At 46.1% G+C, this 19033-nt stretch overlaps 1 protein-coding gene across 2 annotated transcripts in view; it reads left to right on the forward strand.

Moving 5' to 3' along the window:
* The window catches only part of LOC146796140 (GTPase IMAP family member 7-like), a 97607-nt gene that overhangs the window by 18753 nt on the left and 59821 nt on the right, over positions 1–19033 (forward strand). The window lies entirely within an intron of this gene.

Raw genomic sequence — 19033 nt, forward strand, 5'->3', positions numbered from 1 at the left:
AAAATGAGAAATAATAAAGCTTAAAAAATGATAAGCAGGTAAAAAAGATCTCCCTGTCAACATTATAAGTTGTGTTAGTTATTCAGCCATGAAAGTGAGCAATCTGAGGCAATACAAATATTAAAGGCATCACCTGTGAAGGACACCAAGTCAAAATTTCTCTGTTTCCGGATGATATCCTGCTGTGTCAGAGACTGTCTGCATATTTCTGACGGTATCTGTAGTTATCAATCAATCAATCAATGAAGATTTATAAAGCGCAGCTAATCACCCAATAGGATATTCAGGCACTTGCGGGTCCTGGAGGGTTTATTCGAACAGCCAGGTCTTGAGGGCCATTGAGAATTGCGAAAGTGAGGTGATGGTCCTGAGGTGCATAAGGAGGCTGTTCCAGGTCGTTGCTGAGAAGTGGGAGAAGGAGTGTCCTCCACTTCTGCTTCAATAGATGCAGGGAGTATGGGCAAAAGAAAGGGAGATAGAATGTAGTCATCTTGACGGTTGGTGGAAGTTCAGGCGGTGATGAATGTAGGCAGGTCCTTTGTTGTGCAGAGCCTTGTGTGCGTGAGTCAGCAGCTTGAATTGGCATATTTTCCGAACGGGGAGCCAGTGGTGTTTCCTGAGGTGGGGTGTGATGTGGATTTGAAGGGGAAGGCCAAGGATGAGTCTGGCTGTGTCGTTCTGTATGGTCTGAAGTCTTTGTAGGAGGTGTGCAGCGATTCCTATCTAGAGGGCTTTGCCATAGTCCAGTTGGCTGGTGATGAGGGCTTGTGTCACTGTGCATCACGTTTTCTTGGAGAGACCACTTGAAAATCTTAAGCAGCATGTGCAGAGTGAAGAAACATGCGAAGGAGACAGCTGTGATCTGTGATTACATGGTGAGCTTGTTGACAATTATGATTCTGGGGTTTCTGGTGTGGTTGGAGGGAGTGGGTGCTGGTTATAGGCATGATTGCCACCAGAAGTTGCTCCCTGTGTTGCTGCTGTTGCCTAAGATCAGTACTTCTGTCATGTCTGTGTTCAGCTGCAGGCAGTTGTTCTTCATCCAGTCAGCGCCGTTTGTATTGCATCAGTGGAAGTTGTTTCTGGTGTTGGGGAGGTCGTCGTTGAGTGAGAGTATGAGTTGGGTGTCATCTGTATAGGAAATTTTGTTGAGACCGATGGATCTGATGATGTTGGCCAGCGGGGTCATATATGCATTGAAGAGCGTGGGGTTGAGGGATGAGCCCTGGGGGACACCACAGGTAATCTCCCTGGGTTCAGAGGTGAAAGGTGGAAGGTGGATCCTCTGGATTCTTCCGGTGAGGAAGGAATGGATCCATCTGAGCATGTCCCCTTGGATGGCGATATGGTGGAGTCTTTCAATCAGTGTGTGATGGGATATGGTGTCGAAGGCATCTGAGAGAATGAGGAGGACAAGGAGGATAGACTCTGGGGTGCTGTTGCCGCTTGGAGGTCAATAGGAAAAGGTCAGTACTAATGGCCTTGTATCATACTGAAGGAATCTTTGTTAGAATCAGAATAGTGAAATATGAGGGTGGTAAATGATAAGATCAAGTATCTAGGGGTCTGTGTGGCAACCACCCTCACCAGACTTTATGGCTATCCACTGTTGCATAAACCTAATCTAAACAGGTTTAGGTCTTGAAGTTCTGACTTTCCCACTCATGGATGCCTGAACTTAGTTCAGTGCAACAATGCTTGAATGTGAAAGTCCAGGTTGTTGTATCCCCACACAATCCCACCCAACTCTCTGGTTAATGTAGTGTTAGTGTTTTCCAATTTACTAACAGTCCTGTAAATCTTTTTAGGGATGCAGTGGTAATTCAAATCCAATTCATATCTTTTAAATGTCGCTCATAAGCACTGTGCTAAGAAAGTGATACTCTATACTTAAAAATTGTTAAGGTCTATGAGGGGGGAGTGGCCAACCACCGAGGTAGATGGTCTCTTTCTGCAGCGGCTCTCGTCACTCGCCATATTAATCCCCGTCATCCGTGCACTTATGATCCACTACCATGATGCAATAACCTGCTGCTTGTGTTCCACTAACTCGGAGACATCGGTAAATGAAGCTGAGAAGGACCTACTTCTGCCCTCTGATGAGAACAGTGGTGCGGCCTGAATTGCGAGGTGAAGACACAACCTTGCATGCTTTGAAGAGGAGGGTGTGGACACAGGCGATTGCGAACTGCGGATTGGGCATGGTTTACCCCAACTGGCAGCACTTCTCAGGGCCAGCTGCTACGCTGTGCTGAGACTCAGGCTTTGAGTCGTAAGTCGATGGTGATGAGTGATCTAACATCAGCTTTGAGGGTGGAGCATACTGAGAGGGTTCCAGCGAGGCCTCCTGTGGAGGTGACTAAACCAGTAGCCAGCGAGAGATACATTGAAGGTGAGAGGGGCTTTGTCCTCCCTCCCACAACTGTTCTAGTGTCACAATTCCTTGACCCCTTGTGCATATGAATGTGGGACACGCCACCTGCCTTTCCACTTTGCTGAGAGCAACCTGACCACAGCCTGTCTTTCCTCCAACCACCCCTCACTGTGGAATTTTCAGGTTGGTGCAGAATGGAAACTGCACTGGGGCCTTCTACTGCATTGTTGTCAGCACCCAAGACTGGCATAACTACCTGATTTGTGGGGGAAATACTGAGTTTTTTCAAGTGGCGAGCCTCCGGAGTGGGGACTGACGACCAAAAAAAAAAGGAAAAATAAAAAACATAACAAAATAAAAGAAACCACAATCTCCTCTTCTTGAGCCTCTATTTTCATCCAGCATCTGGCAGCCTTTGATGGTGACATGGGGCAGTAGGCCATCTCGGACTGCACAAGAGTAGCTCACCTCAATTCGATATCACGGCGCAGCCTTGCAAGTTATGCCACCTGCTAAGTGAGACTCCTGCAACCTGAAGTCTGCCACTTTTCTGCCCCAGAGATGTCTTTGATGAGCAATTCCAATCACAAGGCTCAGTCTGCGTCCTAATTGGTCAACCTTGGAGGGGGGCTCCATTCATCTCCGCTTGACCAGTGGACCTACCTCTTGCCCGCATTCCAGGAGCAGCGATAGCGTCGCAATCTTCTCACTGCTGGTGGTACAGTGCACTTCACTAGCCAAATTCATCTGATCAGAACTGGCACTCAAAGACATCTAGGGAAGGTGAAGGGAAAACCAAAAGGCCAAAGGAGGGCCTAATCCTTGCTCCCTGGCAGGTGACGGCGAGTACTGGAGCACCCCCCTTCATTTCACACATTGCTGATAGCTGGGGTATGGTGAAACCCAGGGCAATCCTCTAGCTATGACTGGAAACAAAGGAAACCTCACAGTTCACCAGACCAATCTGGACAAATATACCCAGCTGAGAGAATCCATGGCAACACCAATGCTGAAGGAACAGCAACCTCCTGCGACACAGGCTCGACAGCAGGGACCCCTACCCTCATAGACACATTGGTGGCGACACAGAGAATCTACATGGCCTTTGAGTGCAAAATCGACTCAGTCCCCACTGAGGTTACTCTGATACGTGCATATCCCACTACATGGCAGCCCACGTCAAGGAGGTGGAGGATTCAAGCACCACTTTACAGGCGGACACCAAGGCCCTAAAGACTCAGGACAAGGAATTGTCCACCACAGCTGCTCTAAAGGCCCAGTTGGAAGATTTTGAGGAACAATCAAGGAGAAACAATGTCCACACAATAGGAGTCCCCGAGCGCTTGGAGGGATACATAATTGATTTGTGTATTGAAAACCTCATACTCATACAGCTTCAACCTCGAGGTCTCTTGAAACATTTCTCTGTTGTGCATGGTCACAGAATTCCAGGCACTCCACCAAGGCTAGCCACGCCACAGTGTCCCATAATAGCACACATCTTCAACTACCCTGATAGGGAAGTTATTCTACAAGCCGCTCGAGTGCGCCACCAGTCAAATGTGACAATGCCTCTGTCACCTTCTTTCCGAACTTTGCAGTCTGAGTGCAAAAACTTTGACAGTTCTTCTTTAAAGTTAAAAAAGAGCTGAGAGATCATGAAACAAAATACTCTATGGTTTTCCCGGCGAGGTTAAGAGTGGTGGTAAATGTTAAAAACCTGGTATTTCACTACACCGAAGGAAGTTTGGGACTCGCTGGATGGTTGGTGCGTGGTTGGAGGTGCTGGACCTTGTTCCTGCCCTCATAGGCAACAGACTGGTGTTGGGTCTTCAGATGGACTAGAGGACACAGCTGTCTAGCGATGATGGTAAGACCTGACCAGGAACAGAGCTCCCTCCTGGCCTTTCCCAAAGGACACTGTCCGACGTTCAGTGACGGTTGCTGCTCATGATCTATTATTTGATCACCAGAACTGTCTGGAGTGGACACTGATATGGGGGGATTTTTTAACCCTCCTGCCAAATGAATGATATCCTCTGTGGTATGGGACTGGAATTCTTCAGCTGTTGATAATATCAATTGTGACCTTACATATCTTTGCATACAAGGGGGCGGCTGGATGGCAACCATGACAGATGCACAGTCTCCTTTAGTTTGCAGTATGTTTGGGGTGACAGGCATTCTGCAAAGTTTGAGGTCGTGCAGGTTTAGGTCTGTCCTGCAGGACAGCAGAGTTTGGAGATGTTAAAGGAGTTTGTGTTAAACACAGTGACTCAGCAGCTCAGATTGACCCTCCAGACCCACTACTCTTTGCTTGTTCCCGCTGCTCGAGGGCTAGGCTCTGAAATGGTGCTACTGTTCCCTCCATTGCCTACCAGACACCCCCGAATCCTGGTGGGAGACTCAATCTGCAGGCTATATCCACGCGTTTGTGTTATTTGGTTACCCATGGCTCGAAACCTAAAACACCCTAATTTTAAGAGCCTCTCTTGGAATGTCAATGATTTGGGTGGCAAAATCAAGAGAGGAGTGGTACTGCATTATCTCAAATGACATTCACCCAACGTAGTCCTATTGCAGGAGATGCACTTACAGGGGAACACTTTACACACCATGGATAGATGGGGTTACAAAATGCAGGATACGTGTGGGGGTTAGAGGGTGGGCATCCTCATGCATAGATCACTTCGATTAACTGTACAACATGCCTGGCCTGGTAGATATGTAGCGATCATGGGACATTGAGAGGGCACAAACCTCAGTGTCATCTTGCAGTATATACCCTAGAGACTCGAAGATGCAGCATTATCCCTTTTTCTCAAGCTCCCGGGGGGGCTTGTTGTTGGAGGGAGACTTTAATACGGCCCTGTCCGATGCTAATGATCACTTGCTCTTTGCCGGTCACTCTTTGTTCATCGTCCGTTAGCCATCTTTATGTTGGGGATCAAACTTATCGACAAGTGGTGCACTTTTAACCCCACAGCACGTTAGTACACATACTTCTTGGGAGTAAATGGGAGCCTTTTGTGCATGGATTATATACTTACCCTGGGCTCACCAAATTCTCCACATTCATGAGGTTCACCACTTTGCCAGAGGCATCTCCGATCACTCCCCTGTCTGCACGACCTACACACTGGTGGAACGTAGTAATAGACAGAGAGTGGTGCTTAACCCATTGTACCCTAAGAAACCTCGCATTTTAGTGGACCTCTATGGTGCCAAAGAGCAATATTTTGATGAAAATTAATGTTCAGTGAACTCTGTACAGACACTGGGAAGCTAACAAAATGATCATAAGGGGTCAGGGCGTAGCTTTGATAGTGAGAAACAAGAAGGAAATACGAACCTGACTGGAAAACCTTGAGAGAGACATCCAGGAGTTGGAATCCCAACTCCCTGTGGATGAACAGGGGAACATACAACATAATCTGTCCTTGAACCAAAAGGAATAGAGAGATGTTGTGAAAGAGGCCACAAGGACTCATCACTGCGTAACCCAACACCACCTCTATGATGTGAGCAATAGGGCTGGTAGACTTGTGGCCTGGTTGGATAAAAGTGAGACAGCACCACAAATCATAAATGATAGGACGAACATGTTAAAGACAGACACGGCATGGCTGATGTTTTTGTCAAATATTACCCCCACCTGTACTTCCAGACCCTCAGAGCCACAACCGAAGAATCCTGAGAGTTGCTATCCAATATTCTGCTACCAAGACTCACACATACAGACACAGAGTTTCTAGAACAGCAAGTGCGAAGTGCCTAAGGCAATACATGACTAGACGATAGGTAAGGCTGTGGGCGATAACGGCCTGCCAATGGAATTCTACAAACGTACAGCGACAAATGTCACCCCTCAGCTCCTGCAGATGTTCTTGGAGTGCAGAGATGCTAGAGTGCTACCCAAAGAACAGAGAGTAGCTAATTTAGTTGTCATTCACGAAGAGGGCAATCCGCCGGAGGTGTGTGCCTCCTAAAGGCCTATATCGTTGCTAAATGCACAAGTAAACATTTTGGTGAAATGATTAGCCACACTACTGATTAAGGTATCTCAGTCCTTGGCCCACCCGGATCAATCCAGATTCATGCCTGGGAGGAGTACTGAGTTTAACCTGCAACAGCTACATGGGGTCTTGAGATGGGCAGCAAGAATCAGAGAAGAAGCTCTTGTGTTGTCGATTCACAAATGGCTTTTGACACAGTGGAGTGGCTCTTCATGTATACGGTTTTGGAGGGATTGTGATTCGGTCCCCAATTTGTCTCCTGGATATGGCTCCTATATTTAAATCCCCTTGCTCAAGTAACAGTGAATGGGGGCATGTCTGATCCTTTCCCTTTCCACTAAGATGCAAGGCAGGGCTGTTCACTTTCCCCCTTGATTTTGTCCTGGAACTGTTGGTGACATGGATTCTTAGTGATCCCTTGGACTGCAGACTTGGAGGATACAATCTCCCTTTATGCAGATGATATCCTGCTTTATATAGCAGATCCCTCCTCCACTCTTGATAGGGTAATTCAGATATTCACACTCTTTGGTCGGTATTCGGGCCACACCATTAATTGGATGACGTCCCTGATCTATGCCCTTCATTGATCGGTGCAGCATCTGCCTGATGATTGCTCAGCTCTTGTGGTCACAGAGGATATCTGTGGATCTTTGTTACCACCACTCCTGACGCTTTTTATTTTGCAATCTTGAACCACTGCTTACACGTTTGCGAGAGGATGTCCTACATTGGGGAAGGCCGCTCTACTTAAAATTATGGTCCTCCTCCGCTTCCTGTATGTACTTCAGAACACATTTGACCCATTCCCCAGTCCTACCTCCAGGCAATAAACAGTGCAATCTGCACACTCCTCTGGGATGGAGGCCACCCTCGAAGAGCTCTCAAGCAACTGACAAGGGGCTGGTACGATGAGGGGATTGCTCTCCCCTATCATCAGAAGTTTTACTGAGCATCACAATTAACTGTCATCCCTCATTGGAATCACCTCCAAGAGGATGATCCAGCTTATAGAATGGATAGAACAAAACATGCAGCCCAGGGATTACCTATGAACCATTTAAGGGGGAAGACACACTACACCCCTCCTCAACCATACAGCGTTATGCTATCTCTTTGGCACACAGCACTGAAGCCTATGGGCTGGCAGGGTAAGATCAGGCGAGCCACTCCCCTATGGGATACTGCACAATTGGGCAAAATAGCCTTTCAAGGGGGCTTTGATAGGAAGGATCTCATTGGCCTGTCTAAGGCGGGAGACTAATGGAAGCAGGGTGAGGTACTCACATTTTCAGAATTACCAGGAGAATACCAACTGGAGCCAAATGAGACCTATCGATATCTGCAGATTCGTCATGCCTCACATAAGGAACACTCAAGGGGTGAGGAACTCCATAAATCCTCCTCACTTGAAGATAGGTTGTTGGATGATTATACTCCCAGAAAAGCAATCACACTCACCTACCAAAAGTTGTTAAATAATCCCCCTGACACCCTGACCTAACTGCAGGGGAGTTTGGAATATGACCTGTGAGACTTTGAGAATGATGAGTGGCCTGAGGCTTTGGTGTCCCGTAGAGGAAGTGGCTGTTCAATCACTATTTTGCCTGGTACACCTCAAAATCCTCCACAGGTGTTATTATGCATGTACCGCTTTGGTTATAGGCAGGATGGACACAGCACTCTGCCCCAAGCAATGTGGTCAGGATGGGACACTTTTCCATATGATACGGAGCTGCTTTGCACTCCAAAGACATTGGTTAGTAGTGTGTCTGTCTCAACTGTGTTTCTAGGAGTGACAAGGCACCAGCAGTGAAATGGTGCCTCCTGTATGTTTGGGACAGCACTGATCTCACTTGTATTGACCCCCTCTGGCTCATATTGGGTTTGATGGTGGTGAAATGTGATATATCAGGTTTATGGGGAGCTGAGCAGCACCGCAATTAAACAATTGGAAGAGGGATATGGACAGGTGTATGCAGGCGGAGTGAGTGGTCTACGAGCGCAGTTATGTCCTAACAAGAGAACTAAAATGTGGGGGAAATGGAATATATACCAGGGTAGGCTATGTGCTCCTGTTGTGGATACCAAATGAGATATATGAGGTCAGGGACACCTGGACTTTATCGGTTCCCTGTAATTTCTTAGGGGGTGGTTGGTAGTTCTGGGGTGGTGCAGATCAGATGGGTTTTGCTGCTGTGTGTTTGTGATTCAATCAACATGATGCATGCTGCTTAATGCCACCATGATTCTTAAACAGCAATAAAAGGATTTTTTTTTTTTTAAGTGTTTATGTCAACATTCTAATTTGTTTGTTTAGCACATGGAAGATCAGCACATAGGATATGATTAAAACAGCACTGAGGCATGTGAAAAACAATGAGAAGCCTATGATCAGTTCTAATGCAGTGAGAAATACACTTAGCAACTTACCAACCTAACTCCCTAACACCTACTTCTATGTGCATGGAGAAGATTATTTTACATCTAGAGTTTCTTGAAAGACAATGAACAGCACACCTGTTTATTGCAAAGTGTTGTGATTATCAGGAGTACTGGAATCAAGTGTTGTCTTGAAAGAAAACACCTAAGAGCTGGGCTCAGCTCTTTGCCTCTCAGCGCACTATCAGCATTCGGCACGGGACTGGAGGCTGCAACAGTACATTGGTTTGGCAGACAGTATCAGGACAATCTCTGGCAGAATCAGGTCTGATAATCTGAGGATAAGACCTCTTCAATTTGTTGGTGATTTTAGGAGGATTTTATACTAAATTGACTGGCTTATCACTTTTAAGGAATGTACTCAGATAATTACATACATCAAATAGATGTACTAACAAGGAAAAACATGTCAATACAGACTGCACAGTTTGAGTTATAGATATGACTTGACCTGTAACAACGACCTGTCCGAGTCTGACGTCACACAAGAAGTCTTCATTTATGTCACTGTGGGGAGGATATGACACTTATTTTATGATACTATTCCGGTGGATATGGCATCTTTATATGTTAGGGTAAAAAGAACATGACACATTTACGGATCAAAAGGGAGTGACATATATGCATTTCTTAGGGAAGGTAAAGACCATCATATTTTAAACTGTCGTGTAGTTCCTACTAAACCATAGGATCTGCACGTTTGTTAAGGGCTTGGTTCCTAGACTGATTCCGGACTACCCCACAGGATATGTTGGCCTGTAGACCAGCTAGCTCACACTGACACCGTGAGCCCCCCTAACCTTACCAGGGAGCGAATGGTTTCTGGCAAACACTGAACATGACCTCCCTGATCCTGCAGGAATCGTGGCAACAGTACAGAACCTTTTGCCCTGTCTCTCGTGCTCCCTTATTTTCAGAGAAGTATACAGCGAATACACACTGGGATGTTTTCATTATATTTATTGAACTAAAGTTATTGTTGAAAATGCATGTGCTGCAATGATTAATAAACAGAAGCAGATAAAAGTGAATACAAGCACCAAAAGTGTAAATAGAAGATATAGTTCTACCACGGTGCTAAAACAGTATATATATGCTGGCATATAACAAGGCACTAATCGAGCATACTCCTACTATACGAATCCTACTCTAAGTGTACCTAGAGTGTGTCTAGGCGCAGAGCCAAGAATCCCCGCAAGGGATGATCCAACCGCATTACCTGATGGGAGAGAATGAAGGAGCCCGTTTTAGTCACAAACTGGATACCCCCGCAAGGAAATGTCAGACTACTGTGTGGTGACGTCTCAACATGCAGGGACCCTCCATGTCAGCTGAAGGGCCTCCTCTACCAATCTATTGGGATGCTCATCTTTTATAATATAAAGCAGCCTTGCGATGTGCATATAAATTAGTGATGTTATGGTGTAGGTTTTTTTTAAAGAGATAGGCGGACCACAAGGCGCTTCGAGGAGGGGGAGATCCCCGTATTTATTGAGGGTGTTCACAATCAAAAAGAAACACAACGTATACCTTTTATAGTCCGGCGTCATTCTCCCTATGAAAAAGGATCATTCTCCCTTTCTGGACGCTGTCGGGTTGGATGTCCCTCGTTTCTTGAGTCGTGGTAAAAGGCAGGCAAACCGGAACAAAACACAAAAAAAGAAAGAAAACAAAAAGGCACTGGTCAGTGCTGCAGGAGCCACAGTATTTGATACAGGGGAAAGACCCGTGCTGGGATTCACAGGGGGACGAGTGAGAGCAACTTGAAGGGGGTGGAAGGAGAATACCGTCACCATAGGAAAGGCGGGGAACAGACCAAGACCAGCATAGAGGGATTCTCGTACGCTTACGGCAGAGGCGGATGAGTCCGTCCCCGTTTTACCCTGTCGGTTTCCGCTTCCCCACCCCGCTCCCAAGCCCCCGTACCTGGGCACGCACCTGTTCATGCCACGACCCTCCAGGGCCGTGGCTGGGTGCTGCGTCCTCCAGATGGCCTCTCGGCTCCCTCCTCGTGGGTTCGGTGTCTTGAGTGGTCTCTCCCTGGCTCTTCGGCGTCTCCGTATACGGCCTCCACTCCTTTACTTCCTTCTTCAGGGTTCCACCCTCTTCCTGGAGCTGTCTCCTCTTATCTGGCTCAGGGAAGTGAAACTCCGCCTCCATGGAGGTTGGGCCGAGATTAAAGGGCCAGTCGTCGGAAACCTCATCCTGCATCACGAGGTGATCGCGGCCGTCCGGGGGCTGTAACGGAGAGAGAGCAGAGGGGTCAAGAGTGCCGCGAGGTGAGGCTTCAGCGGGACGGGATACAGTCCGACATATGGATATGTAGAATGCCCTGTCACCCTGTGGATGAGGATAGAGACAACATTTGTACATAGTGCAAAAGGAGACCTTGTACATGATGTTCAGGGCTTCGTGATAATGTTATGCGAATCTAGATGTATAATCAAGTTTAGATTCATAGAAACTAATCCAACATTGTCACACACACAATATGTGCAAAAGAACACAGCTGAAATGTTCTTGTGAAAAATAGGACATTGTAAGAAATGAGCTGCTTTGCTACATGGGCCTAACCCAGGAACATAATATCCACTCCTCGTACTATGGGTCGATATATAAAAAGCTATCTAGAACCATTCTAAAAAGCCAGCAGGCCATACTAAAATAAACGTTTTAAAAACTCTTAAAACTAGTTTAAAATCATCTAAAAGCAAGTTTCCCTCTAAAATATAAAAAAGTCCTTAAAAGTCATTATACCATTTGAAGGTCCATGCACTCTGAAAGTCACGGTGCCTAGCATAAAAAAACAGGAATTTATGTATTACATTTTGTTGAAAAAACAGGCAGAATTGTTCCCACCACATGGAAAGAGTCAATTCTTTATGTGTACCAAGTGGTAGAAGCAACATTGCTGTTTCCCACAACTGCAGATGACGTTCCCAGGGGTGCACCTCATAGCAGCTTTATGGAGCAAAGGTGATCCCATCCAATTCCCTCAGTTGCTGCTGAGGGGGATGTGTAGCCCATAAGTTTTCCACAGAGCCACTGTTCACATTACTAGGAGCTAAAGCATGCCAGGGTGGATCTAAAATTGCATTCATCATGTATGGAATACACTGGGGACAAGAATACACATGATCCTTTAAGGGGTCCATCAGTACTCCAATGTCCGGTGGCGCAACCAGTTGTGATATGACACATATATCCAGGTCGTGTAAGTTGCTGCAAAGCAGAAAGTGGAAAACAGGTTGTATGCAGTCAAGCCAGACAGGCCTGAATGATAAGAACCAGTGCTCGTTCAGTTCTTGAAGCTGAGGTGTGCCGAAGCAGTGTACCATGCTCTCACAGCAATGCAGCACCATTAGTATTGTTTCCATTTCCCGTTGAACACGGACGATCCATTGTGGAGCAGAAAAATTCCAATCAGGATTTCCGCCACAAGTAGCAGGATAAGCGAGAGGAATTATGGTATAACTCCAAAAATCATCTGAAAGGTGCTAATCAGCCCAGAGCCGATACATTTAAAAAAGTGAACTATTCCTCTTATGTCATGTTAAAGATACAATGGACCAGGTCCCCAAAATGCAGCGGAAAGTAGTTAAAATGCACGAAGTAGCCATATACCATCTGGTCTATCACTGGCAGCTCAGCAGGTTTTGTCAAGCTGGGATATGACTTGATCTGTGACAAATTTACATTGACGTAGTAAATGTTCTGAATTAAAATTTGTGTTTCTGTACTTGTTGGTTGTACAGTTATAAGTGTTTCAACAGGCAGAAGTAGAACTTCATTGTTGTTTACAGCTTCATTTTGGAGAGAGGAGTCTTCTTTAGTTATCACAGCTTCCATCTGAACTTCCTGAATGGTAGTGAGAGGAATGCGGCAGCTACCCAGGAGCCCACGCAGGCCTAGTGTCGAGAATCGGCCACATAGTGTAGGTTGGTCAGATCAATTCAAACAAACATTTTGTCTCGGCGGCCGGCAAGAGGCAGAAAAAGTACAGTTCTGGTACCTTCAACAGCCAGGACAGGTACAGGTGCTCTGTAAGATGGCCCAAAGCTTTTATGTCCACTGTTTTCTCTCTGACTAGGTCTCCGATCTTTAGGATTCAGGTTGGTCTATCCGGTAGTACCTTCACTTCCCCAGTGGTGATGTGTTTTTTACTTGGATGTTGCTTTGTAAAGCCTGAAATTCACTGAGTTCCTGTAAAACAGCCAAATGTTAATTGAGGTCAAATTGTGTTTCAGCCACCACTGTGCTGACATTATCGAGGTCTGGTACCCTCATTCTCACACCAAACAGGAGTTCATATGGAGTACGACACACTAGGGATTTTTTGGGCATGTTAATAAGTGCCTTCTGGACCCCATATAGGTGATTGACCCAACTGCCACCCGAACCTAATACCCTTGCTGTTAATGACTGCTTTACGTGACGGCTTTTCTCTCAACAACCAAATTTCCCTCAGAATGGTACAGGGAGGAGTACTGCAAAGCCACATCCAATCTTCCCATGGCTTCTTTGCAAGCCCAAGAGCTAAACGCTGGACCCCTATTGGAATGCAGTGTGCCAATTGCCTATGTCCGTATAAAGACTTGTATATCCTTTATAACAGTTCGAGCTTCAGCCAAGCTCTGGGGCTATACCCACAGGAATCTGGAGCATGAATCCACTGCCACCAAGATATTCCTGTAAGCCCCATTACATTTTAAAGGGGCGCAGTGATCCAAATAGACACAAGCCAGAGGTGTCTGTGATGGACGTGCTATGGTGGAGCCTTTCATCTGGAGGCAGATGTCGCATTTAAGGACAAAGTCCTTGGTCTGTTTACTTAGACCTGGCCATCAATAGCACTGCGTCAGTAAAGAGACTATAGCAGTAATCCCTACGTGAGCTGAAACCATACCCTTGTGTGCAGCTAATATCAGTCCCAGTCCTTGACCAGTGTTTGGTATTACTCGATCCCCCACTCCTGAAATCTGAGCATACAGAATGTACTAACTTGTAGGAGTACTTAAGTGGAAAGCCTTTCAGCAGGGCTGACCCATTGCGTACCGCATTAACAGCCACCATGGTTGTTCCATCTATCCTCGTACTAGAATGAGTTAATGCAGCAACAGCAGCAGTACGAAGTGTTGCCTTAGTGGCTTCATTGACCATGGAATTCCCTTCAATGTGAACGCCAACATGTTGATGACTCAATGTATGAATAAGATGAGCTCGGACAAGCTTTCTTTTAGCTTTGCCACCTGTTGCCAAAGCATCTTGGGCCAGATGTAGGACTGTTTTTTGAGGTTGCAAAAGGGAAATCAAACTGTTTGTGATGGCAAAAAATGGTACTGGTATGTTCAAACGCTATTTTACAAGTCACTGACTCGCAAGATAGCGTTTGCGACTCGCTATTAGGAAGGAGTGGGCCAAAGGTGTCCCTTCCTAATAGTGAGTCCAAATGGCATGTACCATTGTTATGCAACTGCATTTGCAGTCTCATAACGCTTGCAGTTTATCACCTACTTCAAGTAGGTGGTAAAGCACTCTCAAACGGAAAAGGGTCCCGAGGGGACCCCTTCCCCTTTGTGAGTGTTTGCGAAAATATTTTTTAATAGCAGGCAGTGGTCCAGGGACCTGCCCTTAAAAAATGAAACGGAAAAGTTTCATTTCTTTTTTTTGAAATGCATCCTGTTTTCCTTTAAGAAAAAGGGGCTGCATTTAGAAAAAAAACTGCTTTATTTAAAAGCAGTCACAGACATGGTGGTCTGATGACCCCAGCAGGCCACCATCCCTGGGAGTGCTAGCCATTCCCAATGGGGTGGAAAGTGTGCCTGCCTCATTAATATTGGTTAGGCATGCAATTTGAGACCCCATTGGGAATCACAAACAGTGTCTGAGACACTGGTGTACATTCACTTTAGCGAGTCGCTAATTGTGAGTCGCAATTCAATGCATTTTTGACACTCGCTAAAGTTAATGGTTGTACATCTGGACTGTTGCGCTTTATCGTGCAACCTTTTGAATCTCGAAATCCATTCTGGCCCTAATAATGGAGATATTCACTAAAATGAATCGCACACAATAAGTGTGGGGAATTCACAATTCATATTTTGCGGAGCCTGTATCAGGGCTTTTAGTTCTGCCAGCTGTACTGTACAGTCTCCTAGCGACTGTGTATGTGTTTTTCCAGGACACATTTTTACGGCATGCATGCACCATTTCACAATGCACACACCGCAGAGTATTGCTGTTTTGTTCCTACGGTTGGCTGTGCAGAACAATCGGTTTAAATGATGCATTCATATCGATCTAGAGGCATTATATCATTCGGAAGAGGAAATTCTTGTTCATATTGCAGAGATGCGTGTGTCTTTAATGCAGAATCGAATCTGTAATTTCCATCTATTGCAGTAAGAGAGTTAGCCCATTGTATTCATCATAAATGTAATGCTTCGGCATTTGGCATGCTCACTTTTGTAACAGCCTCTAAGGTTGGTACTGGGGTAATGAAAATTATGCATTTCCCCTGCGCTAGTGCTCTCTCCCTCTCTCACTGCAGCAGTCTGTACTGCTGTGAGAATTTTCTCAGTGAGGCCTCGGTTGGTCCAGCGACCACGCTAATCGCCAGGTTTGTTGTGTTTGCACGTGTGTGTAAATGTTTGGAAGCTATCATATCAGCTTGTACGGAACGTAAAATGTCTATATGTTCCTGTATCTCTTTTTCTTGAAAAATCAGGTCTAATGAAATCATAGAATGGTTTTACCCTTTCTTCGTAATCCAAAATGTAAGTTCTACCAAAAATCTAAAATCCTATAACGTATTGTAGTCTTTTCTGAGTCGGTTAGAGGTTGAAGCAATGTGCATCTTTCTAAAAAATGTGCCGCCAGACTTTTGCCTTCACTTAATAACTCATATCTCAGAAACGGACAATTTTTGATTTGTTGAAATTACATTTGTAGCCCAGGTGAGCAAATCCAAGAATTATGTTGTTTACTGTCACCAAGTGTTCTATTAATTAATTGCCCGTCAGATAAATATCATCTACATAAGACAACGCCTTCTCATCAAAATGTTGAAGTAATTATTTGACTCTGGCTGAAAACAGCCTGGGGCTATTGTAATACCCCTGAGGTAAACGACAAAATTGCTTCTGAGACCTTAGCACAGAGAATGCTATCAAATATCCAGGCGTTATATTCTGGCAGAAAAATCCATTTGAGATATCTAGTGTTGTTTTGTATTTTTCCTCACAATGTTATTCATTAGTGTGGCACTATTTGCATTTTGTACAACAAATGTGCATGTGTGTTTAAGGTCTGTAGTCTAAGACTAGACAGTATGTATTATCGGGTTTCATTACGGAAAACAAAGGATTATTCATGGATGAGGTGCAATTTTCTATTACACCCTGGTATTCAAGTTGTTCTAGGATTTCCCTAACTTGTTTTTCAGCTTCATGTTTTATTGGGTACTGTCTCTAGGGTTGAGGAGTAGATTTTAATGGGATTTCATGATGAGGAGACTCATCATCCCACCTAACATGATTGCGCTACAGTGCAGGAGTCGTACTAACGCCCACTCCTGAGCATATGAATTTTTAACTGACTCCGAACTGAGGTCTGAGAAAGCTACCCCCATTGGGCTCTCCATTATGAACTCAGGTGGCCAATCATTTTCAGCCAAAAGAATATCATAACCATATGTCAAGTTCTCCCAAAAGAGACCCTTCTTTTCCTGTGTATATCCCCCTCCATTTAGAGCATTATTTTGTATTAACAGTGTTGGACACTTACCCTGGTATCAGGTCTTTCCACCGTGATGTGCTCTCAGCACTACTGCTGCCAGATAATCCATCAGATTCTGGCGAGCTATTGTGACTTCTGCCTCGTTGTTCAGCATCGTCACTGCCCATTCCTCATTCAGAAGCAGAGTCCTCAGTAGCCTGGGCATTTCTTATCTTAATCCCTGCTACCTTCTTCTTTTTGAATTGAGGTTTAGGAGTCTTTTTTTTGTCTTCCTTTTGATGTTGTAGTCTCAAGTGTGATGTGTCTCCCTTTTTGGCTTGTCTCGCTCTTCTGCTTTTTGCTCTGACTGTCTGCCTCTCTCTGAATATCTATCAGAAGAATCCTGAAAGGAATGAGAAGAAAGTTTGTAGGAGAGTAGGATCTGCTTCACATGGGTACCCCCACTTTTTGCTGGTGTTTCACTGTTTTTCGACCTTAGTCTGGCTGTGGCCCTGCTAATCAGGACCAAAGCCTAGCTGCTTCTTCTCTAAAATGGTTTCCATGTACATTAGGTACATAACTAATTGGATTCTGGAGTGCCTTATAAACCCCTAGTATATGGTATACTATGTACCTAGGGCATAGGTACCTCAGAGGCCTACCAGGGGCTGAAGCATGTATTATGCCACCCCTGGGAAGCCCTCCAAAATGGCACCACTGGTCTGCTATTGCAGCCTGGGTAAGGGTGTGCTTGCACCCCCTACAGTGGTATAGGCTACCTATATCCACATATATATACAGACACATCTAAAATAAGTCACTCCTATGACAGGCCTTGACAATCCGGAAGGCAGAGTGTTTGGTTTTATGTGAGAGGGTGCCCAAGCATGAGCTGAGCCCCTCTGCAGCTTTCGGAAATCTTTCCTTATAGCTAATCTGTGATACATCCATACCATATACTCTTAAGTGCATTATAACCTTGCGGTAAACGCTAACTTTGGGATGGCTGCATCAAAACATGTCGTGTTTGGTGTCAAATGCTTTGGAATACTACCCCCCACCAGTTCTGGCAGCGGGGGTAGCATTCCACCCTTCTTGAGGGAAAGACATGTTCACACTGGTCAAACCAGGTAGGACTTTCCTGCGCCCTGGCATCACATAATGGATGCCTCTGCCACAGACACGGGTCTGGCCTCCTACTGCTGGCCAAAACTCCGGCATGGGAGGCCTGGACAAAAGGGTTCCTGTCGAAGGGAGGTGTAACCACCTCCCCAAACGGGCAGATGTGTATTGGAGCTGGGCGGTAGCACTCTCTGGTGCTTTGAAGTCCTGCACTGGGGGCACGTTTGCTGTCCCTGTGCATAGTCCAGTTCAAACCGGTTGCAGGGGCTACCTGCCCCTGCTCTGGTGTGAAACTGGACACAGGAAATGGGTGTAACCACCCCTCTTTCCAGGCCTTAGAGTTAGTCCATCCCCTAAACTTAGTATAAGTATAGGAATCCAGTCCCTAGGACTTTAGATTACCCTGGACGAAATTCTGCAACATGCATCCTGGGCCTTCGACGTTCTATCCTGACTAGAAGACTGAAGAAATCTCCCTTGGGGTCAAGGAGTGACTCCCCTGCTTGCCAGGTACCAAAGAAGCAACTGACCGGTCTGCATCGCTAAAGCTCCCGCCAGATGCTGAAGTCTTTGCATCACCAGAGGTGGATTTCCATACTTCGCTAAGGCTACCCTGAGTCCACAGCAAAGCTGAGGCCTGTGGTTATCGTGGGTGATGGGGAACCGTGACCCCTGGACACCGTGAACTTTTGTAGCAACACTATCTTCCTGGTCCTCCTTGAAGTTGTGCTTTGGGCTCTGAGTAGCCCCAGCCTTGAGCACCTCCTGTACCGAAGATTGTTGGCCCCCACTCCACTAGTGACCCGTGGGCCAGCTTCAAGTGCGACCGCTCGAGGCTCCTTCGCGATCACTAGCCCATTGGCTAGCAGGTCTCCACGAAGGCAACTCCTCTTCTGCTTGGGCTTTCCTGGCTGCTCCAGATGTGCCAAGACTTACCCTTGCTGGGTGAGTCCCTCAGCCCTTGCTGGTCTGCACTGCAGTCCTTTCTCTGAATTCCAGTGACTTGCCGTTGCCAAGGCTTGTTGGGTCCATTCTGGTCGCCGACACCGCAGTACTCGACAGACTTTGTGGGACAGTTCGAATCCGGCTCGTAGACTTCGTTGACACCTCCTGGACCTCGTGGCTGAAGAGTCAAGACACCCATCCACTCACATGAAGCACCCGACATCTGTGGGCATTGGTCTGTCCTGCCCACAGTCCCTGGCAAGTGACCCAGACTCTGTCACCTCTGCTTTCAGGTTCCTTCCTTCCTAGATCCGGGCTTGGATCTCTTCGGACACTTCTCCTCTTCACGGCAGGAGCAGTTCTTTGCAGGCTTCCATTGAAATAGAAGACGCGACCCGACACAAAAAGACACCTATGC

Source organism: Triturus cristatus, chromosome 10 (assembly GCF_964204655.1).
Source record: "Triturus cristatus chromosome 10, aTriCri1.1, whole genome shotgun sequence".
NCBI classification, from domain to species: Eukaryota; Metazoa; Chordata; class Amphibia; order Caudata; family Salamandridae; genus Triturus; species Triturus cristatus.